This window comes from Diceros bicornis, chromosome 6 (assembly GCF_020826845.1).
Source record: "Diceros bicornis minor isolate mBicDic1 chromosome 6, mDicBic1.mat.cur, whole genome shotgun sequence".
NCBI classification, from domain to species: domain Eukaryota; kingdom Metazoa; phylum Chordata; class Mammalia; order Perissodactyla; family Rhinocerotidae; genus Diceros; species Diceros bicornis.
This window is the reverse complement of record NC_080745.1, coordinates 25,644,604-25,667,771: the sequence shown is the minus strand read 5'-3', so window position 1 is coordinate 25,667,771 and position 23,168 is coordinate 25,644,604. Positions and strand designations below refer to the sequence as shown.

Sequence of the window (23,168 nt, the reverse complement as noted above, 5' to 3'; positions counted from 1 at the left end):
CTCCGGCCTCCGCGCCCGCCCCCACCCCCACCGCTGCCCAGCTGCTGCCCGTGTGCGCGACAGCCGCCCAGGCGCGGGCAGGCTGTCGAAGCCCAGCCCTTCAACCTCGCGGCCCCCCCCACCGGGACCCAGGGCCCACTGGGGCCCGGCGTGACCCCGACTCCGCGCTCGTGGGCTCCCTGTGTCCTCGGCCTCTTCCCAGCCGCTAGGGGCCCGACAGACCCGAGCAGTTCACTCGGCCGCCCCAACCAGTTGGTAGCGTCATCGCGGTCTCGTGGGAGAGAATGGATTCCGTTCCCCCGTGGGGGGGGGGGGAGCCCAACGGATCAGAAAGCTACAAGCAGCAAATACTTCTTCCGGAGCTGAGGCACCACAGGAACCTGGTGAAGGTTTTCAGAAGACCGTCTGCAAAAGGACAGGGGAAAATGGGTTAGGGGAGCATTTCAGGCAGTTCATCCAAAACGCCACGGCTTCTGGATTTTCTGATGTTTGTGGTGTGTCTCAATCAAGTTAGTGCGTTGTTCTCACTTGTGATCTCACTCAAAATAAACGTTCGTTTCCGCCCCTGTGTCTCGACGTGTCACTTTTCATTTATTTATCTTTGTTTGTTTGTTTTTCTCAAAGAAGTCCCCTTCCCCAGTTTGATAACTTTCCGGCCCCACGTGACCGGCATCCTTTTTCTTTTTCTTCCTGGCCCTGCCTTTACTTGAAATATTGACGTTTGGCTCCTGGTGGATATCTTGCAGTCACTTTGGTTTCTAAAACATCGAAGGAAAATACCGTGAATCTGGCTGGCTGAGATGTTCCGTGTCCCCTCGCTCAGGCGCCTCGCTCTCTTCCCCCTGGTCCTGGCCCTGTCTGTCAGAGGTAGTGGAAGAGTCCCCTGAGACAACATTGCCCGAGCGGCACCGGACTCCTGAGACCGAGGCTGCGCGTCCTAGGGCCCCAGGAGTGATTGCCTGCCCCAGGGCCACTGCCTCCTTGCCTGAGGCCCAGCTCAAGCACGACCACCCTGCCGTGGGCAAGCTGCCTCTTCTGCAGAGGCTCTCTGTGTCTTTGTGTCTGTGCCGGTGGGGGTCTGTCTAGGTCGGTGTCTTGGATCCTCTCGGTGGCTCTGTCTCTCTGCTCCCTCGCGCAGGAGCTCTCCTGCGTCCCCACGGGGGGGGGGGGGGGGGACGAGCGTGGGCGGGGTCTCAGTCTCGGTGGGGGGCGTGGGGGTAACGGTGCCCCGCCCCCCGCCCCGACGCGAACCGAGGGAGGGCGGCGGGGTTCCGCCGATGCCCTCTGGTCGCCAGGGTGGCTCGGGGTGGTTTGGGGCCCCTCGGGGCCGGCCCGGAGCAGCGGCGGCCAGGCCCCGGGCTGGGAGGCTCCTCGGGCCGGAGGGGGCTCAGAGGAGCGCGGGCCGGGGGGCCCTGACGCCGCGACGCCTCCCGCCGCATGGCCCGGAGCAGCCCGATCTCCTGCGCCCTCGGGAGCGAGCCGAGCGGGCGCGAGCCTGGAGACTCCCGGGATGGGGCGGGAGAGCGCCTAGACTGGCGCCCCGCCCCCCGCCCGCGGGGTGCCAGAGGCCTCTCAGGCCCTGGGCGGGCGGCAGGGCAGCGCACCGCAGGGTTTGGCTGGCCAGGCGGCGGCGGCGGCGGCGGCGGCGGCGGCGGCGGCGGCGGCGGCGGCGGCAGGTGGAGCGCGGCGGGCCGGCGGCAGCGGGCGGGGCGGGGGGGGGGGGCGCCGGCGGCTTGTGAGCCTCACAGGGCTCTGGGGGCGCGCGTCACAGAGCTCTGGGGGCGCGCGTCACAGGGCTCTGGGCGCGCGCCTGACAGGGGCCTGGGGGCCCGCGTCACAGCGGCCGGGGCGGCCCGGCGCGCCTTCTTAGGGGCGCCCGGCGGCGGCCCCGACGTCTACGGCCATACCACCCTGAACGCGCCCGATCTCGTCTGATCTCGGAAGCTAAGCAGGGTCGGGCCTGGTTAGTACTTGGATGGGAGACCGCCTGGGAATACCGGGTGCTGTAGGCTTTTTGCCTCCCGCCGTCTCCCTCTCCTTTTGCCACCGCCCCCAGCGCGGCTCCCTCGGCACACCGGCCGCCCCTCCGGCCTCCGCGCCCGCCCCCACCCCCACCGCTGCCCAGCTGCTGCCCGTGTGCGCGACAGCCGCCCAGGCGCGGGCAGGCTGTCGAAGCCCAGCCCTTCAACCTCGCGGCCCCCCCCACCGGGACCCAGGGCCCACTGGGGCCCGGCGTGACCCCGACTCCGCGCTCGTGGGCTCCCTGTGTCCTCGGCCTCTTCCCAGCCGCTAGGGGCCCGACAGACCCGAGCAGTTCACTCGGCCGCCCCAACCAGTTGGTAGCGTCATCGCGGTCTCGTGGGAGAGAATGGATTCCGTTCCCCCGTGGGGGGGGGGGGAGCCCAACGGATCAGAAAGCTACAAGCAGCAAATACTTCTTCCGGAGCTGAGGCACCACAGGAACCTGGTGAAGGTTTTCAGAAGACCGTCTGCAAAAGGACAGGGGAAAATGGGTTAGGGGAGCATTTCAGGCAGTTCATCCAAAACGCCACGGCTTCTGGATTTTCTGATGTTTGTGGTGTGTCTCAATCAAGTTAGTGCGTTGTTCTCACTTGTGATCTCACTCCAAATAAACGTTCGTTTCCGCCCCTGTGTCTCGACGTGTCACTTTTCATTTATTTATCTTTGTTTGTTTGTTTTTCTCAAAGAAGTCCCCTTCCCCAGTTTGATAACTTTCCGGCCCCACGTGACCGGCATCCTTTTTCTTTTTCTTCCTGGCCCTGCCTTTACTTGAAATATTGACGTTTGGCTCCTGGTGGATATCTCGCAGTCACTTTGGTTTCTAAAACATCGAAGGAAAATACCGTGAATCTGGCTGGCTGAGATGTTCCGTGTCCCCTCGCTCAGGCGCCTCGCTCTCTTCCCCCTGGTCCTGGCCCTGTCTGTCAGAGGTAGTGGAAGAGTCCCCTGAGACAACATTGCCCGAGCGGCACCGGACTCCTGAGACCGAGGCTGCGCGTCCTAGGGCCCCAGGAGTGATTGCCTGCCCCAGGGCCACTGCCTCCTTGCCTGAGGCCCAGCTCAAGCACGACCACCCTGCCGTGGGCAAGCTGCCTCTTCTGCAGAGGCTCTCTGTGTCTGTGTGTCTGTGCCGGTGGGGGTCTGTCTAGGTCGGTGTCTTGGATCCTCTCGGTGGCTCTGTCTCTCTGCTCCCTCGCGCAGGAGCTCTCCTGCGTCCCCACGGGGGGGGGGGGGACGAGCGTGGGCGGGGTCTCAGTCTCGGTGGGGGGCGTGGGGGTAACGGTGCCCCGCCCCCCGCCCCGACGCGAACCGAGGGAGGGCGGCGGGGTTCCGCCGATGCCCTCTGGTCGCCAGGGTGGCTCGGGGTGGTTTGGGGCCCCTCGGGGCCGGCCCGGAGCAGCGGCGGCCAGGCCCCGGGCTGGGAGGCTCCTCGGGCCGGAGGGGGCTCAGAGGAGCGCGGGCCGGGGGGCCCTGAGGCCGCCTACGCCTCCCGCCGCACGGCCCGGAGCAGCCCGATCTCCTGCGACCTCGGGAGCGGGCCGAGCAGGCGCGAGGCTGGAGACTCCCGGGATGGGGCGGGAGAGCGCCTAGACTGGCGCCCCGCCCCCCGCCCGCGGGGTGCCAGAGGCCTCTCAGGCCCTGGGCGGGCGGCAGGGCAGCGCACCGCAGGGTTTGGCTGGCCAGGCGGCGGCGGCGGCGGCGGCGGCGGCGGCGGCGGCGGCGGCAGGTGGAGCGCGGCGGGCCTGCGGCAGCTGGCGGGGCGGGGGGGGGGGGGCGCCGGCGGCTTGTGAGCCTCACAGGGCTCTGGGGGCGCGCGTCACAGAGCTCTGGGGGCGCGCGTCACAGGGCTCTGGGCGCGCGCCTGACAGGGGCCTGGGGGCCCGCGTCACAGCGGCCGGGGCGGCCCGGCGCGCCTTCTTAGGGGCGCCCGGCGGCGGCCCCGACGTCTACGGCCATACCACCCTGAACGCGCCCGATCTCGTCTGATCTCGGAAGCTAAGCAGGGTCGGGCCTGGTTAGTACTTGGATGGGAGACCGCCTGGGAATACCGGGTGCTGTAGGCTTTTTGCCTCCCGCCGTCTCCCTCTCCTTTTGCCACCGCCCCCAGCGCGGCTCCCTCGGCACACCGGCCGCCCCTCCGGCCTCCGCGCCCGCCCCCACCCCCACCGCTGCCCAGCTGCTGCCCGTGTGCGCGACAGCCGCCCAGGCGCGGGCAGGCTGTCGAAGCCCAGCCCTTCAACCTCGCGGCCCCCCCCACCGGGACCCAGGGCCCACTGGGGCCCGGCGTGACCCCGACTCCGCGCTCGTGGGCTCCCTGTGTCCTCGGCCTCTTCCCAGCCGCTAGGGGCCCGACAGACCCGAGCAGTTCACTCGGCCGCCCCAACCAGTTGGTAGCGTCATCGCGGTCTCGTGGGAGAGAATGGATTCCGTTCCCCCGTGGGGGGGGGGAGCCCAACGGATCAGAAAGCTACAAGCAGCAAATACTTCTTCCGGAGCTGAGGCACCACAGGAACCTGGTGAAGGTTTTCAGAAGACCGTCTGCAAAAGGACAGGGGAAAATGGGTTAGGGGAGCATTTCAGGCAGTTCATCCAAAACGCCACGGCTTCTGGATTTTCTGATGTTTGTGGTGTGTCTCAATCAAGTTAGTGCGTTGTTCTCACTTGTGATCTCACTCAAAATAAACGTTCGTTTCCGCCCCTGTGTCTCGACGTGTCACTTTTCATTTATTTATCTTTGTTTGTTTGTTTTTCTCAAAGAAGTCCCCTTCCCCAGTTTGATAACTTTCCGGCCCCACGTGACCGGCATCCTTTTTCTTTTTCTTCCTGGCCCTGCCTTTACTTGAAATATTGACGTTTGGCTCCTGGTGGATATCTTGCAGTCACTTTGGTTTCTAAAACATCGAAGGAAAATAGCGTGAATCTGGCTGGCTGAGATGTTCCGTGTCCCCTCGCTCAGGCGCCTCGCTCTCTTCCCCCTGGTCCTGGCCCTGTCTGTCAGAGGTAGTGGAAGAGTCCCCTGAGACAACATTGCCCGAGCGGCACCGGACTCCTGAGACCGAGGCTGCGCGTCCTAGGGCCCCAGGAGTGATTGCCTGCCCCAGGGCCACTGCCTCCTTGCCTGAGGCCCAGCTCAAGCACGACCACCCTGCCGTGGGCAAGCTGCCTCTTCTGCAGAGGCTCTCTGTGTCTGTGTGTCTGTGCCGGTGGGGGTCTGTCTAGGTCGGTGTCTTGGATCCTCTCGGTGGCTCTGTCTCTCTGCTCCCTCGCGCAGGAGCTCTCCTGCGTCCCCACGGGGGGGGGGGGACGAGCGTGGGCGGGGTCTCAGTCTCGGTGGGGGGCGTGGGGGTAACGGTGCCCCGCCCCCCGCCCCGACGCGAACCGAGGGAGGGCGGCGGGGTTCCGCCGATGCCCTCTGGTCGCCAGGGTGGCTCGGGGTGGTTTGGGGCCCCTCGGGGCCGGCCCGGAGCAGCGGCGGCCAGGCCCCGGGCTGGGAGGCTCCTCGGGCCGGAGGGGGCTCAGAGGAGCGCGGGCCGGGGGGCCCTGACGCCGCGACGCCTCCCGCCGCACGGCCCGGAGCAGCCCGATCTCCTGCGCCCTCGGGAGCGAGCCGAGCGGGCGCGAGCCTGGAGACTCCCGGGATGGGGCGGGAGAGCGCCTAGACTGGCGCCCCGCCCCCCGCCCGCGGGGTGCCAGAGGCCTCTCAGGCCCTGGGCGGGCGGCAGGGCAGCGCACCGCAGGGTTTGGCTGGCCAGGCGGCGGCGGCGGCGGCGGCGGCAGGTGGAGCGCGGCGGGCCGGCGGCAGCGGGCGGGGCAGGGGGGGGGGCGCCGGCGGCTTGTGAGCCTCACAGGGCTCTGGGGGCGCGCGTCACAGAGCTCTGGGGGCGCGCGTCACAGGGCTCTGGGCGCGCGCCTGACAGGGGCCTGGGGGCCCGCGTCACAGCGGCCGGGGCGGCCCGGCGCGCCTTCTTAGGGGCGCCCGGCGGCGGCCCCGACGTCTACGGCCATACCACCCTGAACGCGCCCGATCTCGTCTGATCTCGGAAGCTAAGCAGGGTCGGGCCTGGTTAGTACTTGGATGGGAGACCGCCTGGGAATACCGGGTGCTGTAGGCTTTTTGCCTCCCGCCGTCTCCCTCTCCTTTTGCCACCGCCCCCAGCGCGGCTCCCTCGGCACACCGGCCGCCCCTCCGGCCTCCGCGCCCGCCCCCACCCCCACCGCTGCCCAGCTGCTGCCCGTGTGCGCGACAGCCGCCCAGGCGCGGGCAGGCTGTCGAAGCCCAGCCCTTCAACCTCGCGGCCCCCCCCCACCGGGACCCAGGGCCCACTGGGGCCCGGCGTGACCCCGACTCCGCGCTCGTGGGCTCCCTGTGTCCTCGGCCTCTTCCCAGCCGCTAGGGGCCCGACAGACCCGAGCAGTTCACTCGGCCGCCCCAACCAGTTGGTAGCGTCATCGCGGTCTCGTGGGAGAGAATGGATTCCGTTCCCCCGTGGGGGGGGGGGAGCCCAACGGATCAGAAAGCTACAAGCAGCAAATACTTCTTCCGGAGCTGAGGCACCACAGGAACCTGGTGAAGGTTTTCAGAAGACCGTCTGCAAAAGGACAGGGGAAAATGGGTTAGGGGAGCATTTCAGGCAGTTCATCCAAAACGCCACGGCTTCTGGATTTTCTGATGTTTGTGGTGTGTCTCAATCAAGTTAGTGCGTTGTTCTCACTTGTGATCTCACTCCAAATAAACGTTCGTTTCCGCCCCTGTGTCTCGACGTGTCACTTTTCATTTATTTATCTTTGTTTGTTTGTTTTTCTCAAAGAAGTCCCCTTCCCCAGTTTGATAACTTTCCGGCCCCACGTGACCGGCATCCTTTTTCTTTTTCTTCCTGGCCCTGCCTTTACTTGAAATATTGACGTTTGGCTCCTGGTGGATATCTCGCAGTCACTTTGGTTTCTAAAACATCGAAGGAAAATACCGTGAATCTGGCTGGCTGAGATGTTCCGTGTCCCCTCGCTCAGGCGCCTCGCTCTCTTCCCCCTGGTCCTGGCCCTGTCTGTCAGAGGTAGTGGAAGAGTCCCCTGAGACAACATTGCCCGAGCGGCACCGGACTCCTGAGACCGAGGCTGCGCGTCCTAGGGCCCCAGGAGTGATTGCCTGCCCCAGGGCCACTGCCTCCTTGCCTGAGGCCCAGCTCAAGCACGACCACCCTGCCGTGGGCAAGCTGCCTCTTCTGCAGAGGCTCTCTGTGTCTGTGTGTCTGTGCCGGTGGGGGTCTGTCTAGGTCGGTGTCTTGGATCCTCTCGGTGGCTCTGTCTCTCTGCTCCCTCGCGCAGGAGCTCTCCTGCGTCCCCACGGGGGGGGGGGGGACGAGCGTGGGCGGGGTCTCAGTCTCGGTGGGGGGCGTGGGGGTAACGGTGCCCCGCCCCCCGCCCCGACGCGAACCGAGGGAGGGCGGCGGGGTTCCGCCGATGCCCTCTGGTCGCCAGGGTGGCTCGGGGTGGTTTGGGGCCCCTCGGGGCCGGCCCGGAGCAGCGGCGGCCAGGCCCCGGGCTGGGAGGCTCCTCGGGCCGGAGGGGGCTCAGAGGAGCGCGGGCCGGGGGGCCCTGATGCCGCCTACGCCTCCCGCCGCACGGCCCGGAGCAGCCCGATCTCCTGCGACCTCGGGAGCAGGCCGAGCAGGCGCGAGCCTGGAGACTCCCGGGATGGGGCGGGAGAGCGCCTAGACTGGCGCCCCGCCCCCCGCCCGCGGGGTGCCAGAGGCCTCTCAGGCCCTGGGCGGGCGGCAGGGCAGCGCACCGCAGGGTTTGGCTGGCCAGGCGGCGGCGGCGGCGGCGGCGGCGGCGGCGGCGGCGGCGGCGGCAGGTGGAGCGCGGCGGGCCTGCGGCAGCTGGCGGGGCGGGGGGGGGGGGGGGGGCGCCGGCGGCTTGTGAGCCTCACAGGGCTCTGGGGGCGCGCGTCACAGAGCTCTGGGGGCGCGCGTCACAGGGCTCTGGGCGCGCGCCTGACAGGGGCCTGGGGGCCCGCGTCACAGCGGCCGGGGCGGCCCGGCGCGCCTTCTTAGGGGCGCCCGGCGGCGGCCCCGACGTCTACGGCCATACCACCCTGAACGCGCCCGATCTCGTCTGATCTCGGAAGCTAAGCAGGGTCGGGCCTGGTTAGTACTTGGACGGGAGACCGCCTGGGAATACCGGGTGCTGTAGGCTTTTTGCCTCCCGCCGTCTCCCTCTCCTTTTGCCACCGCCCCCAGCGCGGCTCCCTCGGCACACCGGCCGCCCCTCCGGCCTCCGCGCCCGCCCCCACCCCCACCGCTGCCCAGCTGCTGCCCGTGTGCGCGACAGCCGCCCAGGCGCGGGCAGGCTGTCGAAGCCCAGCCCTTCAACCTCGCGGCCCCCCCCACCGGGACCCAGGGCCCACTGGGGCCCGGCGTGACCCCGACTCCGCGCTCGTGGGCTCCCTGTGTCCTCGGCCTCTTCCCAGCCGCTAGGGGCCCGACAGACCCGAGCAGTTCACTCGGCCGCCCCAACCAGTTGGTAGCGTCATCGCGGTCTCGTGGGAGAGAATGGATTCCGTTCCCCCGTGGGGGGGGGGAGCCCAACGGATCAGAAAGCTACAAGCAGCAAATACTTCTTCCGGAGCTGAGGCACCACAGGAACCTGGTGAAGGTTTTCAGAAGACCGTCTGCAAAAGGACAGGGGAAAATGGGTTAGGGGAGCATTTCAGGCAGTTCATCCAAAACGCCGCGGCTTCTGGATTTTCTGATGTTTGTGGTGTGTCTCAATCAAGTTAGTGCGTTGTTCTCACTTGTGATCTCACTCAAAATAAACGTTCGTTTCCGCCCCTGTGTCTCGACGTGTCACTTTTCATTTATTTATCTTTGTTTGTTTGTTTTTCTCAAAGAAGTCCCCTTCCCCAGTTTGATAACTTTCCGGCCCCACGTGACCGGCATCCTTTTTCTTTTTCTTCCTGGCCCTGCCTTTACTTGAAATATTGACGTTTGGCTCCTGGTGGATATCTTGCAGTCACTTTGGTTTCTAAAACATCGAAGGAAAATACCGTGAATCTGGCTGGCTGAGATGTTCCGTGTCCCCTCGCTCAGGCGCCTCGCTCTCTTCCCCCTGGTCCTGGCCCTGTCTGTCAGAGGTAGTGGAAGAGTCCCCTGAGACAACATTGCCCGAGCGGCACCGGACTCCTGAGACCGAGGCTGCGCGTCCTAGGGCCCCAGGAGTGATTGCCTGCCCCAGGGCCACTGCCTCCTTGCCTGAGGCCCAGCTCAAGCACGACCACCCTGCCGTGGGCAAGCTGCCTCTTCTGCAGAGGCTCTCTGTGTCTGTGTGTCTGTGCCGGTGGGGGTCTGTCTAGGTCGGTGTCTTGGATCCTCTCGGTGGCTCTGTCTCTCTGCTCCCTCGCGCAGGAGCTCTCCTGCGTCCCCACGAGGGGGGGGGGACGAGCGTGGGCGGGGTCTCAGTCTCGGTGGGGGGCGTGGGGGTAACGGTGCCCCGCCCCCCGCCCCGACGCGAACCGAGGGAGGGCGGCGGGGTTCCGCCGATGCCCTCTGGTCGCCAGGGTGGCTCGGGGTGGTTTGGGGCCCCTCGGGGCCGGCCCGGAGCAGCGGCGGCCAGGCCCCGGGCTGGGAGGCTCCTCGGGCCGGAGGGGGCTCAGAGGAGCGCGGGCCGGGGGGCCCTGACGCCGCGACGCCTCCCGCCGCACGGCCCGGAGCAGCCCGATCTCCTGCGCCCTCGGGAGCGAGCCGAGCGGGCGCGAGCCTGGAGACTCCCGGGATGGGGCGGGAGAGCGCCTAGACTGGCGCCCCGCCCCCCGCCCGCGGGGTGCCAGAGGCCTCTCAGGCCCTGGGCGGGCGGCAGGGCAGCGCACCGCAGGGTTTGGCTGGCCAGACGGCGGCGGCGGCGGCGGCGGCGGCGGCGGCGGCAGGTGGAGCGCGGCGGGCCGGCGGCAGCGGGCGGGGCGGGGGGGGGGGGCGCCGGCGGCTTGTGAGCCTCACAGGGCTCTGGGGGCGCGCGTCACAGAGCTCTGGGGGCGCGCGTCACAGGGCTCTGGGCGCGCGCCTGACAGGGGCCTGGGGGCCCGCGTCACAGCGGCCGGGGCGGCCCGGCGCGCCTTCTTAGGGGCGCCCGGCGGCGGCCCCGACGTCTACGGCCATACCACCCTGAACGCGCCCGATCTCGTCTGATCTCGGAAGCTAAGCAGGGTCGGGCCTGGTTAGTACTTGGACGGGAGACCGCCTGGGAATACCGGGTGCTGTAGGCTTTTTGCCTCCCGCCGTCTCCCTCTCCTTTTGCCACCGCCCCCAGCGCGGCTCCCTCGGCACACCGGCCGCCCCTCCGGCCTCCGCGCCCGCCCCCACCCCCACCGCTGCCCAGCTGCTGCCCGTGTGCGCGACAGCCGCCCAGGCGCGGGCAGGCTGTCGAAGCCCAGCCCTTCAACCTCGCGGCCCCCCCCACCGGGACCCAGGGCCCACTGGGGCCCGGCGTGACCCCGACTCCGCGCTCGTGGGCTCCCTGTGTCCTCGGCCTCTTCCCAGCCGCTAGGGGCCCGACAGACCCGAGCAGTTCACTCGGCCGCCCCAACCAGTTGGTAGCGTCATCGCGGTCTCGTGGGAGAGAATGGATTCCGTTCCCCCGTGGGGGGGGGGGAGCCCAACGGATCAGAAAGCTACAAGCAGCAAATACTTCTTCCGGAGCTGAGGCACCACAGGAACCTGGTGAAGGTTTTCAGAAGACCGTCTGCAAAAGGACAGGGGAAAATGGGTTAGGGGAGCATTTCAGGCAGTTCATCCAAAACGCCACGGCTTCTGGATTTTCTGATGTTTGTGGTGTGTCTCAATCAAGTTAGTGCGTTGTTCTCACTTGTGATCTCACTCAAAATAAACGTTCGTTTCCGCCCCTGTGTCTCGACGTGTCACTTTTCATTTATTTATCTTTGTTTGTTTGTTTTTCTCAAAGAAGTCCCCTTCCCCAGTTTGATAACTTTCCGGCCCCACGTGACCGGCATCCTTTTTCTTTTTCTTCCTGGCCCTGCCTTTACTTGAAATATTGACGTTTGGCTCCTGGTGGATATCTTGCAGTCACTTTGGTTTCTAAAACATCGAAGGAAAATACCGTGAATCTGGCTGGCTGAGATGTTCCGTGTCCCCTCGCTCAGGCGCCTCGCTCTCTTCCCCCTGGTCCTGGCCCTGTCTGTCAGAGGTAGTGGAAGAGTCCCCTGAGACAACATTGCCCGAGCGGCACCGGACTCCTGAGACCGAGGCTGCGCGTCCTAGGGCCCCAGGAGTGATTGCCTGCCCCAGGGCCACTGCCTCCTTGCCTGAGGCCCAGCTCAAGCACGACCACCCTGCCGTGGGCAAGCTGCCTCTTCTGCAGAGGCTCTCTGTGTCTGTGTGTCTGTGCCGGTGGGGGTCTGTCTAGGTCGGTGTCTTGGATCCTCTCGGTGGCTCTGTCTCTCTGCTCCCTCGCGCAGGAGCTCTCCTGCGTCCCCACGGGGGGGGGGGGGACGAGCGTGGGCGGGGTCTCAGTCTCGGTGGGGGGCGTGGGGGTAACGGTGCCCCGCCCCCCGCACCGACGCGAACCGAGGGAGGGCGGCGGGGTTCCGCCGATGCCCTCTGGTCGCCAGGGTGGCTCGGGGTGGTTTGGGGCCCCTCGGGGCCGGCCCGGAGCAGCGGCGGCCAGGCCCCGGGCTGGGAGGCTCCTCGGGTCGTAGGGGGCTCAGAGGAGCGCGGGCCGTGGGGCCCTGACGCCGCGACGCCTCCCGCCGCACGGCCCGGAGCAGCCCGATCTCCTGCGCCCTCGGGAGCGAGCCGAGCGGGCGCGAGCCTGGAGACTCCCGGGATGGGGCGGGAGAGCGCCTAGACTGGCGCCCCGCCCCCCGCCCGCGGGGTGCCAGAGGCCTCTCAGGCCCTGGGCGGGCGGCAGGGCAGCGCACCGCAGGGTTTGGCTGGCCAGGCGGCGGCGGCGGCGGCGGCGGCAGGTGGAGCGCGGCGGGCCGGCGGCAGCGGGCGGGGCAGGGGGGGGGGGCGCCGGCGGCTTGTGAGCCTCACAGGGCTCTGGGGGCGCGCGTCACAGAGCTCTGGGGGCGCGCGTCACAGGGCTCGGGGCCCGCGTCACAGCGGCCGGGGCGGCCCGGCGCGCCTTCTTAGGGGCGCCCGGCGGCGGCCCCGACGTCTACGGCCATACCACCCTGAACGCGCCCGATCTCGTCTGATCTCGGAAGCTAAGCAGGGTCGGGCCTGGTTAGTACTTGGATGGGAGACCGCCTGGGAATACCGGGTGCTGTAGGCTTTTTGCCTCCCGCCGTCTCCCTCTCCTTTTGCCACCGCCCCCAGCGCGGCTCCCTCGGCACACCGGCCGCCCCTCCGGCCTCCGCGCCCGCCCCCACCCCCACCGCTGTCCAGCTGCTGCCCGTGTGCGCGACAGCCGCCCAGGCGCGGGCAGGCTGTCGAAGCCCAGCCCTTCAACCTCGCGGCCCCCCCCACCGGGACCCAGGGCCCACTGGGGCCCGGCGTGACCCCGACTCCGCGCTCGTGGGCTCCCTGTGTCCTCGGCCTCTTCCCAGCCGCTAGGGGCCCGACAGACCCGAGCAGTTCACTCGGCCGCCCCAACCAGTTGGTAGCGTCATCGCGGTCTCGTGGGAGAGAATGGATTCCGTTCCCCCGTGGGGGGGGGGGAGCCCAACGGATCAGAAAGCTACAAGCAGCAAATACTTCTTCCGGAGCTGAGGCACCACAGGAACCTGGTGAAGGTTTTCAGAAGACCGTCTGCAAAAGGACAGGGGAAAATGGGTTAGGGGAGCATTTCAGGCAGTTCATCCAAAACGCCACGGCTTCTGGATTTTCTGATGTTTGTGGTGTGTCTCAATCAAGTTAGTGCGTTGTTCTCACTTGTGATCTCACTCAAAATAAACGTTCGTTTCCGCCCCTGTGTCTCGACGTGTCACTTTTCATTTATTTATCTTTGTTTGTTTGTTTTTCTCAAAGAAGTCCCCTTCCCCAGTTTGATAACTTTCCGGCCCCACGTGACCGGCATCCTTTTTCTTTTTCTTCCTGGCCCTGCCTTTACTTGAAATATTGACGTTTGGCTCCTGGTGGATATCTTGCAGTCACTTTGGTTTCTAAAACATCGAAGGAAAATACCGTGAATCTGGCTGGCTGAGATGTTCCGTGTCCCCTCGCTCAGGCGCCTCGCTCTCTTCCCCCTGGTCCTGGCCCTGTCTGTCAGAGGTAGTGGAAGAGTCCCCTGAGACAACATTGCCCGAGCGGCACCGGACTCCTGAGACCGAGGCTGCGCGTCCTAGGGCCCCAGGAGTGATTGCCTGCCCCAGGGCCACTGCCTCCTTGCCTGAGGCCCAGCTCAAGCACGACCACCCTGCCGTGGGCAAGCTGCCTCTTCTGCAGAGGCTCTCTGTGTCTGTGTGTCTGTGCCGGTGGGGGTCTGTATAGGTCGGTGTCTTGGATCCTCTCGGTGGCTCTGTCTCTCTGCTCCCTCGCGCAGGAGCTCTCCTGCGTCCCCACGGGGGGGGGGGGGACGAGCGTGGGCGGGGTCTCAGTCTCGGTGGGGGGCGTGGGGGGTAACGGTGCCCCCCCCCCCGCCCCGACGCGAACCGAGGGAGGGCGGCGGGGTTCCGCCCATGCCCTCTGGTCGCCAGGGTGGCTCGGGGTGGTTTGGGGCCCCTCGGGGCCGGCCCGGAGCAGCGGCGGCCAGGCCCCGGGCTGGGAGGCTCCTCGGGCCGGAGGGGGCTCAGAGGAGCGCGGGCCGGGGGGCCCTGACGCCGCGACGCCTCCCGCCGCACGGCCCGGAGCAGCCCGATCTCCTGCGCCCTCGGGAGCGAGCCGAGCGGGCGCGAGCCTGGAGACTCCCGGGATGGGGCGGGGAGAGCGCCTAGACTGGCGCCCCGCCCCCCGCCCGCGGGGTGCCAGAGGCCTCTCAGGCCCTGGGCGGGCGGCAGGGCAGCGCACCGCAGGGTTTGGCTGGCCAGACGGCGGCGGCGGCGGCGGCGGCGGCGGCGGCGGCAGGTGGAGCGCGGCGGGCCGGCGGCAGCGGGCGGGGCGGGGGGGGGGCGCCGGCGGCTTGTGAGCCTCACAGGGCTCTGGGGGCGCGCGTCACAGAGCTCTGGGGGCGCGCGTCACAGGGCTCTGGGCGCGCGCCTGACAGGGGCCTGGGGGCCCGCGTCACAGCGGCCGGGGCGGCCCGGCGCGCCTTCTTAGGGGCGCCCGGCGGCGGCCCCGACGTCTACGGCCATACCACCCTGAACGCGCCCGATCTCGTCTGATCTCGGAAGCTAAGCAGGGTCGGGCCTGGTTAGTACTTGGACGGGAGACCGCCTGGGAATACCGGGTGCTGTAGGCTTTTTGCCTCCCGCCGTCTCCCTCTCCTTTTGCCACCGCCCCCAGCGCGGCTCCCTCGGCACAACGGCCGCCCCTCCGGCCTCCGCGCCCGCCCCCACCCCCACCGCTGCCCAGCTGCTGCCCGTGTGCGCGACAGCCGCCCAGGCGCGGGCAGGCTGTCGAAGCCCAGCCCTTCAACCTCGCGGCCCCCCCCCACCGGGACCCAGGGCCCACTGGGGCCCGGCGTGACCCCGACTCCGCGCTCGTGGGCTCCCTGTGTCCTCGGCCTCTTCCCAGCCGCTAGGGGCCCGACAGACCCGAGCAGTTCACTCGGCCGCCCCAACCAGTTGGTAGCGTCATCGCGGTCTCGTGGGAGAGAATGGATTCCGTTCCCCCGTGGGGGGGGGGGAGCCCAACGGATCAGAAAGCTACAAGCAGCAAATACTTCTTCCGGAGCTGAGGCACCACAGGAACCTGGTGAAGGTTTTCAGAAGACCGTCTGCAAAAGGACAGGGGAAAATGGGTTAGGGGAGCATTTCAGGCAGTTCATCCAAAACGCCACGGCTTCTGGATTTTCTGATGTTTGTGGTGTGTCTCAATCAAGTTAGTGCGTTGTTCTCACTTGTGATCTCACTCAAAATAAACGTTCGTTTCCGCCCCTGTGTCTCGACGTGTCACTTTTCATTTATTTATCTTTGTTTGTTTGTTTTTCTCAAAGAAGTCCCCTTCCCCAGTTTGATAACTTTCCGGCCCCACGTGACCGGCATCCTTTTTCTTTTTCTTCCTGGCCCTGCCTTTACTTGAAATATTGACGTTTGGCTCCTGGTGGATATCTTGCAGTCACTTTGGTTTCTAAAACATCGAAGGAAAATACCGTGAATCTGGCTGGCTGAGATGTTCCGTGTCCCCTCGCTCAGGCGCCTCGCTCTCTTCCCCCTGGTCCTGGCCCTGTCTGTCAGAGGTAGTGGAAGAGTCCCCTGAGACAACATTGCCCGAGCGGCACCGGACTCCTGAGACCGAGGCTGCGCGTCCTAGGGCCCCAGGAGTGATTGCCTGCCCCAGGGCCACTGCCTCCTTGCCTGAGGCCCAGCTCAAGCACGACCACCCTGCCGTGGGCAAGCTGCCTCTTCTGCAGAGGCTCTCTGTGTCTGTGTGTCTGTGCCGGTGGGGGTCTGTCTAGGTCGGTGTCTTGGATCCTCTCGGTGGCTCTGTCTCTCTGCTCCCTCGCGCAGGAGCTCTCCTGCGTCCCCACGGGGGGGGGGGGGGGACGAGCGTGGGCGGGGTCTCAGTCTCGGTGGGGGGCGTGGGGGTAACGGTGCCCCGCCCCCCGCACCGACGCGAACCGAGGGAGGGCGGCGGGGTTCCGCCGATGCCCTCTGGTCGCCAGGGTGGCTCGGGGTGGTTTGGGGCCCCTCGGGGCCGGCCCGGAGCAGCGGCGGCCAGGCCCCGGGCTGGGAGGCTCCTCGGGTCGTAGGGGGCTCAGAGGAGCGCGGGCCGTGGGGCCCTGACGCCGCGACGCCTCCCGCCGCACGGCCCGGAGCAGCCCGATCTCCTGCGCCCTCGGGAGCGAGCCGAGCGGGCGCGAGCCTGGAGACTCCCGGGATGGGGCGGGAGAGCGCCTAGACTGGCGCCCCGCCCCCCGCCCGCGGGGTGCCAGAGGCCTCTCAGGCCCTGGGCGGGCGGCAGGGCAGCGCACCGCAGGGTTTGGCTGGCCAGGCGGCGGCGGCGGCGGCGGCGGCAGGTGGAGCGCGGCGGGCCGGCGGCAGCGGGCGGGGCAGGGGGGGGGGCGCCGGCGGCTTGTGAGCCTCACAGGGCTCTGGGGGCGCGCGTCACAGAGCTCGGGGCCCGCGTCACAGCGGCCGGGGCGGCCCGGCGCGCCTTCTTAGGGGCGCCCGGCGGCGGCCCCGACGTCTACGGCCATACCACCCTGAACGCGCCCGATCTCGTCTGATCTCGGAAGGTAAGCAGGGTCGGGCCTGGTTAGTACTTGGATGGGAGACCGCCTGGGAATACCGGGTGCTGTAGGCTTTTTGCCTCCCGCCGTCTCCCTCTCCTTTTGCCACCGCCCCCAGCGCGGCTCCCTCGGCACACCGGCCGCCCCTCCGGCCTCCGCGCCCGCCCCCACCCCCACCGCTGTCCAGCTGCTGCCCGTGTGCGCGACAGCCGCCCAGGCGCGGGCAGGCTGTCGAAGCCCAGCCCTTCAACCTCGCGGCCCCCCCCACCGGGACCCAGGGCCCACTGGGGCCCGGCGTGACCCCGACTCCGCGCTCGTGGGCTCCCTGTGTCCTCGGCCTCTTCCCAGCCGCTAGGGGCCCGACAGACCCGAGCAGTTCACTCGGCCGCCCCAACCAGTTGGTAGCGTCATCGCGGTCTCGTGGGAGAGAATGGATTCCGTTCCCCCGTGGGGGGGGGGGAGCCCAACGGATCAGAAAGCTACAAGCAGCAAATACTTCTTCCGGAGCTGAGGCACCACAGGAACCTGGTGAAGGTTTTCAGAAGACCGTCTGCAAAAGGACAGGGGAAAATGGGTTAGGGGAGCATTTCAGGCAGTTCATCCAAAACGCCACGGCTTCTGGATTTTCTGATGTTTGTGGTGTGTCTCAATCAAGTTAGTGCGTTGTTCTCACTTGTGATCTCACTCAAAATAAACGTTCGTTTCCGCCCCTGTGTCTCGACGTGTCACTTTTCATTTATTTATCTTTGTTTGTTTGTTTTTCTCAAAGAAGTCCCCTTCCCCAGTTTGATAACTTTCCGGCCCCACGTGACCGGCATCCTTTTTCTTTTTCTTCCTGGCCCTGCCTTTACTTGAAATATTGACGTTTGGCTCCTGGTGGATATCTCGCAGTCACTTTGGTTTCTAAAACATCGAAGGAAAATACCGTGAATCTGGCTGGCTGAGATGTTCCGTGTCCCCTCGCTCAGGCGCCTCGCTCTCTTCCCCCTGGTCCTGGCCCTGTCTGTCAGAGGTAGTGGAAGAGTCCCCTGAGACAACATTGCCCGAGCGGCACCGGACTCCTGAGACCGAGGCTGCGCGTCCTAGGGCCCCAGGAGTGATTGCCTGCCCCAGGGCCACTGCCTCCTTGCCTGAGGCCCAGCTCAAGCACGACCACCCTGCCGTGGGCAAGCTGCCTCTTCTGCAGAGGCTCTCTGTGTCTGTGTGTCTGTGCCGGTGGGGGTCTGTCTAGGTCGGTGTCTTGGATCCTCTCGGTGGCTCTGTCTCTCTGCTCCCTCGCGCAGGAGCTCTCCTGCGTCCCCACGGGGGGGGGGGGGGGGACGAGCGTGGGCGGGGTCTCAGTCTCGGTGGGGGGCGTGGGGGTAACGGTGCCCCGCCCCCCGCCCCGACGCGAACCGAGGGAGGGCGGCGGGGTTCCGCCGATGCCCTCTGGTCGCCAGGGTGGCTCGGGGTGGTTTGGGGCCCCTCGGGGCCGGCCCGGAGCAGCGGCGGCCAGGCCCCGGGCTGGGAGGCTCCTCGGGCCGGAGGGGGCTCAGAGGAGCGCGGGCCGGGGGGCCCTGACGCCGCCTACGCCTCCCGCCGCACGGCCCGGAGCAGCCCGATCTCCTGCGACCTCGGGAGCGGGCCGATCAGGCGCGAGCCTGGAGACTCCCGGGATGGGGCGGGAGAGCGCCTAGACTGGCGCCCCGCCCCCCGCCCGCGGGGTGCCAGAGGCCTCTCAGGCCCTGGGCGGGCGGCAGGGCAGCGCACCGCAGGGTTTGGCTGGCCAGGCGGCGGCGGCGGCGGCGGCGGCGGCGGCGGCAGGTGGAGCGCGGCGGCCCGGCGGCAGCGGGCGGGGCGGGGAGGGGGCGCCGGCGGCTTGTGAGCCTCACAGGGCTCTGGGGGCGCGCGTCACAGGGCTCTGGGCGCGCGCCTGACAGGGGCCTGGGGGCCCGCGTCACAGCGGCCGGGGCGGCCCGGCGCGCCTTCTTAGGGGCGCCCGGCGGCGGCCCCGACGTCTACGGCCATACCACCCTGAACGCGCCCGATCTCGTCTGATCTCGGAAGCTATAGCAGGGTCGGGCCTGGTTAGTACTTGGATGGGAGACCGCCTGGGAATACCGGGTGCTGTAGGCTTTTTGCCTCCCGCCGTCTCCCTCTCCTTTTGCCACCGCCCCCAGCGCGGCTCCCTCGGCACACCGGCCGCCCCTCCGGCCTCCGCGCCCGCCCCCACCCCCACCGCTGCCCAGCTGCTGCCCATGTGCGCGACAGCCGCCCAGGCGCGGGCAGGCTGTCGAAGCCCAGCCCTTCAACCTCGCGGCCCCCCCCACCGGGACCCCGGGCCCACTGGGGCCCGGCGTGACCCCGACTCCGCGCTCGTGGGCTCCCTGTGTCCTCGGCCTCTTCCCAGCCGCTAGGGGCCCGACAGACCCGAGCAGTTCACTCGGCCGCCCCAACCAGTTGGTAGCGTCATCGCGGTCGCGTCGGAGAGAATGGATTCCGTTCCCCCGTGGGGGGGGGGAGCCCAACGGATCAGAAAGCTACAAGCAGCAAATACTTCTTCCGGAGCTGAGGCACCACAGGAACCTGGTGAAGGTTTTCAGAAGACCGTCTGCAAAAGGACAGGGGAAAATGGGTTAGGGGAGCATTTCAGGCAGTTCATCCAAAACGCCACGGCTTCTGGATTTTCTGATGTTTGTGGTGTGTCTCAATCAAGTTAGTGCGTTGTTCTCACTTGTGATCTCACTCAAAATAAACGTTCGTTTCCGCACCTGTGTCTCGACGTGTCACTTTTCATTTATTTATCTTTGTTTGTTTGTTTTTCTCAAAGAAGTCCCCTTCCCCAGTTTGATAACTTTCCGGCCCCACGTGACCGGCATCCTTTTTCTTTTTCTTCCTGGCCCTGCCTTTACTTGAAATATTGACGTTTGGCTCCTGGTGGATATCTCGCAGTCACTTTGGTTTCTAAAACATCGAAGGAAAATACCGTGAATCTGGCTGGCTGAGATGTTCCGTGTCCCCTCGCTCAGGCGCCTCGCTCTCTTCCCCCTGGTCCTGGCCCTGTCTGTCAGAGGTAGTGGAAGAGTCCCCTGAGACAACATTGCCCGAGCGGCACCGGACTCCTGAGACCGAGGCTGCGCGTCCTAGGGCCCCAGGAGTGATTGCCTGCCCCAGGGCCACTGCCTCCTTGCCTGAGGCCCAGCTCAAGCACGACCACCCTGCCGTGGGCAAGCTGCCTCTTCTGCAGAGGCTCTCTGTGTCTGTGTGTCTGTGCCGGTGGGGGTCTGTCTAGGTCAGTGTCTTGGATCCTCTCAGTGGCTCTGTCTCTCCGCTCCCTCGCGCAGGAGCTCTCCTGCGTCCCCACGGGGGGGACGAGCGTGGGCGGGGTCTCAGTCTCGGTGGGGGGCGTGGGGGTAACGGTGCCCCGCCCCCCGCCCCGACGCGAACCGAGGGAGGGCGGCGGGGTTCCGCCGATGCCCTCTGGTCGCCAGGGTGGCTCGGGGTGGTTTGGGGCCCCTCGGGGCCGGCCCGGAGCAGCGGCGGCCAGGCCCCGGGCTGGGAGGCTCCTCGGGCCGGAGGGGGCTCAGAGGAGCGCGGGCCGGGGGGCCCTGACGCCGCGACGCCTCCCGCCGCACGGCCCGGAGCAGCCCGATCTCCTGCGACCTCGGGAGCGAGCCGAGCGGGCGTGAGCCTGGAGACTCCCGGGATGGGGCGGGAGAGCGCCTAGACTGGCGCCCCGCCCCCCGCCCGCGGGGTGCCAGAGGCCTCTCAGGCCCTGGGCGGGCGGCAGGGCAGCGCACCGCAGGGTTTGGCTGGCCAGGCGGCGGCGGCGGCGGCGGCGGCGGCGGCGGCGGCGGCAGGTGGAGCGCGGCGGGCCGGCGGCAGCGGGCGGGGCGGGGGGGGGCGGGGCGCCGGCGGCTTGTGAGCCTCACAGGGCTCTGGGGGCGCGCGTCACAGAGCTCTGGGGGCGCGCGTCACAGGGCTCTGGGCGCGCGCCTGACAGGGGCCTGGGGGCCCGCGTCACAGGGGCCGGGGCGGCCCGGCGCGCCTTCTTAGGGGCGCCCGGCGGCGGCCCCGACGTCTACGGCCATACCACCCTGAACGCGCCCGATCTCGTCTGATCTCGGAAGCTAAGCAGGGTCGGGCCTGGTTAGTACTTGGATGGGAGACCGCCTGGGAATACCGGGTGCTGTAGGCTTTTTGCCTCCCGCCGTCTCCCTCTCCTTTTGCCACCGCCCCCAGCGCGGCTCCCTCGGCACACCGGCCGCCCCTCCGGCCTCCGCGCCCGCCCCCACCCCCACCGCTGCCCAGCTGCTGCCCGTGTGCGCGACAGCCGCCCAGGCGCGGGCAGGCTGTCGAAGCCCAGCCCTTCAACCTCGCGGCCCCCCCCACCGGGACCCAGGGCCCACTGGGGCCCGGCGTGACCCCGACTCCGCGCTCGTGGGCTCCCTGTGTCCTCGGCCTCTTCCCAGCCGCTAGGGGCCCGACAGACCCGAGCAGTTCACTCGGCCGCCCCAACCAGTTGGTAGCGTCATCGCGGTCGCGTCGGAGAGAATGGATTCCGTTCCCCCGTAGGGGGAGGGGGGGGCCAACGGATCAGAAAGCTACAAGCATCAAATACTTCTTCCGGAGCTGAGGCACCACAGGAACCTGGTGAAGGTTTTCAGAAGACCGTCTGCAAAAGGACAGGGGAAAATGGGTTAGGGGAGCATTTCAGGCAGTTCATCCAAAACGCCACGGCTTCTGGATTTTCTGATGTTTGTGGTGTGTCTCAATCAAGTTAGTGCGTTGTTCTCACTTGTGATCTCACTCAAAATAAACGTTCGTTTCCGCCCCTGTGTCTCGACGTGTCACTTTTCATTTATTTATCTTTGTTTGTTTGTTTTTCTCAAAGAAGTCCCCTTCCCCAGTTTGATAACTTTCCGGCCCCACGTGACCGGCATCCTTTTTCTTTTTCTTCCTGGCCCTGCCTTTACTTGAAATATTGACGTTTGGCTCCTGGTGGATATCTCGCAGTCACTTTGGTTTCTAAAACATCGAAGGAAAATACCGTGAATCTGGCTGGCTGAGATGTTCCGTGTCCCCTCGCTCAGGCGCCTCGCTCTCTTCCCCCTGGTCCTGGCCCTGTCTGTCAGAGGTAGTGGAAGAGTCCCCTGAGACAACATTGCCCGAGCGGCACCGGACTCCTGAGACCGAGGCTGCGCGTCCTAGGGCCCCAGGAGTGATTGCCTGCCCCAGGGCCACTGCCTCCTTGCCTGAGGCCCAGCTCAAGCACGACCACCCTGCCGTGGGCAAGCTGCCTCTTCTGCAGAGGCTCTCTGTGTCTGTGTGTCTGTGCCGGTGGGGGTCTGTCTAGGTCGGTGTCTTGGATCCTCTCAGTGGCTCTGTCTCTCCGCTCCCTCGCGCAGGAGCTCTCCTGCGTCCCCACGGGGGGGACGAGCGTGGGCGGGGTCTCAGTCTCGGTGGGGGGCGTGGGGGTAACGGTGCCCCGCCCCCCGCCCCGACGCGAACCGAGGGAGGGCAGCGGGGTTCCGCCGATGCCCTCTGGTCGCCAGGGTGGCTCGGGGTGGTTTGGGGCCCCTCGGGGCCGGCCCGGAGCAGCGGCGGCCAGGCCCCGGGCTGGGAGGCTCCTCGGGCCGGAGGGGGCTCAGAGGAGCGCGGGCCGGGGGGCCCTGACGCCGCGACGCCTCCCGCCGCACGGCCCGGAGCAGCCCGATCTCCTGCGACCTCGGGAGCGAGCCGAGCGGGCGCGAGCCTGGAGACTCCCGGGATGGGGCGGGAGAGCGCCTAGACTGGCGCCCCGCCCCCCGCCCGCGGGGTGCCAGAGGCCTCTCAGGCCCTGGGCGGGCGGCAGGGCAGCGCACCGCAGGGTTTGGCTGGCCAGGCGGCGGCGGCGGCGGCGGCGGCGGGGGCAGGTGGAGCGCGGCGGGCCGGCGGCAGCGGGCGGGGCGGGGGGGGGGGGGCGCCGGCGGCTTGTGAGCCTCACAGGGCTCTGGGGGCGCGCGTCACAGGGCTCTGGGCGCGCGCCTGACAGGGGCCTGGGGGCCCGCGTCACAGGGGCCGGGGCGGCCCGGCGCGCCTTCTTAGGGGCGCCCGGCGGCGGCCCCGACGTCTACGGCCATACCACCCTGAACGCGCCCGATCTCGTCTGATCTGGGAAGCTAAGCAGGGTCGGGCCTGGTTAGTACTTGGATGGGAGACCGCCTGGGAATACCGGGTGCTGTAGGCTTTTTGCCTCCCGCCGTCTCCCTCTCCTTTTGCCACCGCCCCCAGCGCGGCTCCCTCAGCACACCGGCCGCCCCTCCGGCCTCCGCGCCCGCCCCCACCCCCACCGCTGCCCAGCTGCTGCCCGTGTGCGCGACAGCCGCCCAGGCGCGGGCAGGCTGTCGAAGCCCAGCCCTTCAACCTCGCGGCCCCCCCCACCGGGACCCCGGGCCCACTGGGGCCCGGCGTGACCCCGACTCCGCGCTCGTGGGCTCCCTGTGTCCTCGGCCTCTTCCCAGCCGCTAGGGGCCCGACAGACCCGAGCAGTTCACTCGGCCGCCCCAACCAGTTGGTAGCGTCATCGCGGTCGCGTCGGAGAGAATGGATTCCGTTCCCCCGTAGGGGGAGGGGGGGGGCCAACGGATCTGAAAGCTACAAGCAGCAAATACTTCTTCCGGAGCTGAGGCACCACAGGAACCTGGTGAAGGTTTTCAGAAGACCGTCTGCAAAAGGACAGGGGAAAATGGGTTAGGGGAGCATTTCAGGCAGTTCATCCAAAACGCCACGGCTTCTGGATTTTCTGATGTTTGTGGTGTGTCTCAATCAAGTTAGTGCGTTGTTCTCACTTGTGATCTCACTCAAAATAAACGTTCGTTTCCGCCCCTGTGTCTCGACGTGTCACTTTT

The 23,168-nt window shown here is 67.7% G+C and overlaps 11 non-coding genes across 11 annotated transcripts; all 11 read left to right on the top strand.

The window, feature by feature from the left end:
- The first annotated feature begins 1,893 nt into the window (after positions 1-1,893).
- LOC131407699 (5S ribosomal RNA) lies at positions 1,894-2,012 on the top strand. The gene has a single exon (XR_009220572.1). It is a non-coding gene; the product is annotated as a 5S ribosomal RNA (ribosomal RNA).
- A 1,954-nt stretch (positions 2,013-3,966) lies between these two features.
- LOC131407698 (5S ribosomal RNA) lies at positions 3,967-4,085 on the top strand. Its single transcript, XR_009220571.1, has one exon. It is a non-coding gene; the product is annotated as a 5S ribosomal RNA (ribosomal RNA).
- Positions 4,086-6,015: 1,930 nt separating this feature from the next.
- Positions 6,016-6,134, top strand: LOC131407697 (5S ribosomal RNA). Its single transcript, XR_009220570.1, has one exon. It is a non-coding gene; the product is annotated as a 5S ribosomal RNA (ribosomal RNA).
- A 1,961-nt stretch (positions 6,135-8,095) lies between these two features.
- Positions 8,096-8,214, top strand: LOC131407706 (5S ribosomal RNA). The gene has a single exon (XR_009220579.1). It is a non-coding gene; the product is annotated as a 5S ribosomal RNA (ribosomal RNA).
- A 1,943-nt stretch (positions 8,215-10,157) lies between these two features.
- Positions 10,158-10,276, top strand: LOC131407704 (5S ribosomal RNA). Its single transcript, XR_009220577.1, has one exon. It is a non-coding gene; the product is annotated as a 5S ribosomal RNA (ribosomal RNA).
- Positions 10,277-12,184: 1,908 nt separating this feature from the next.
- On the top strand, positions 12,185-12,303 carry LOC131407696 (5S ribosomal RNA). Its single transcript, XR_009220569.1, has one exon. It is a non-coding gene; the product is annotated as a 5S ribosomal RNA (ribosomal RNA).
- Positions 12,304-14,248: 1,945 nt separating this feature from the next.
- Positions 14,249-14,367, top strand: LOC131407703 (5S ribosomal RNA). Its single transcript, XR_009220576.1, has one exon. It is a non-coding gene; the product is annotated as a 5S ribosomal RNA (ribosomal RNA).
- A 1,887-nt stretch (positions 14,368-16,254) lies between these two features.
- Positions 16,255-16,373, top strand: LOC131407702 (5S ribosomal RNA). Its single transcript, XR_009220575.1, has one exon. It is a non-coding gene; the product is annotated as a 5S ribosomal RNA (ribosomal RNA).
- Positions 16,374-18,294: 1,921 nt separating this feature from the next.
- LOC131407729 (5S ribosomal RNA) lies at positions 18,295-18,414 on the top strand. The gene has a single exon (XR_009220602.1). It is a non-coding gene; the product is annotated as a 5S ribosomal RNA (ribosomal RNA).
- Positions 18,415-20,357: 1,943 nt separating this feature from the next.
- On the top strand, positions 20,358-20,476 carry LOC131407695 (5S ribosomal RNA). The gene has a single exon (XR_009220568.1). It is a non-coding gene; the product is annotated as a 5S ribosomal RNA (ribosomal RNA).
- Positions 20,477-22,388: 1,912 nt separating this feature from the next.
- On the top strand, positions 22,389-22,507 carry LOC131407725 (5S ribosomal RNA). The gene has a single exon (XR_009220598.1). It is a non-coding gene; the product is annotated as a 5S ribosomal RNA (ribosomal RNA).
- The last annotated feature ends 661 nt before the right edge of the window (positions 22,508-23,168 follow it).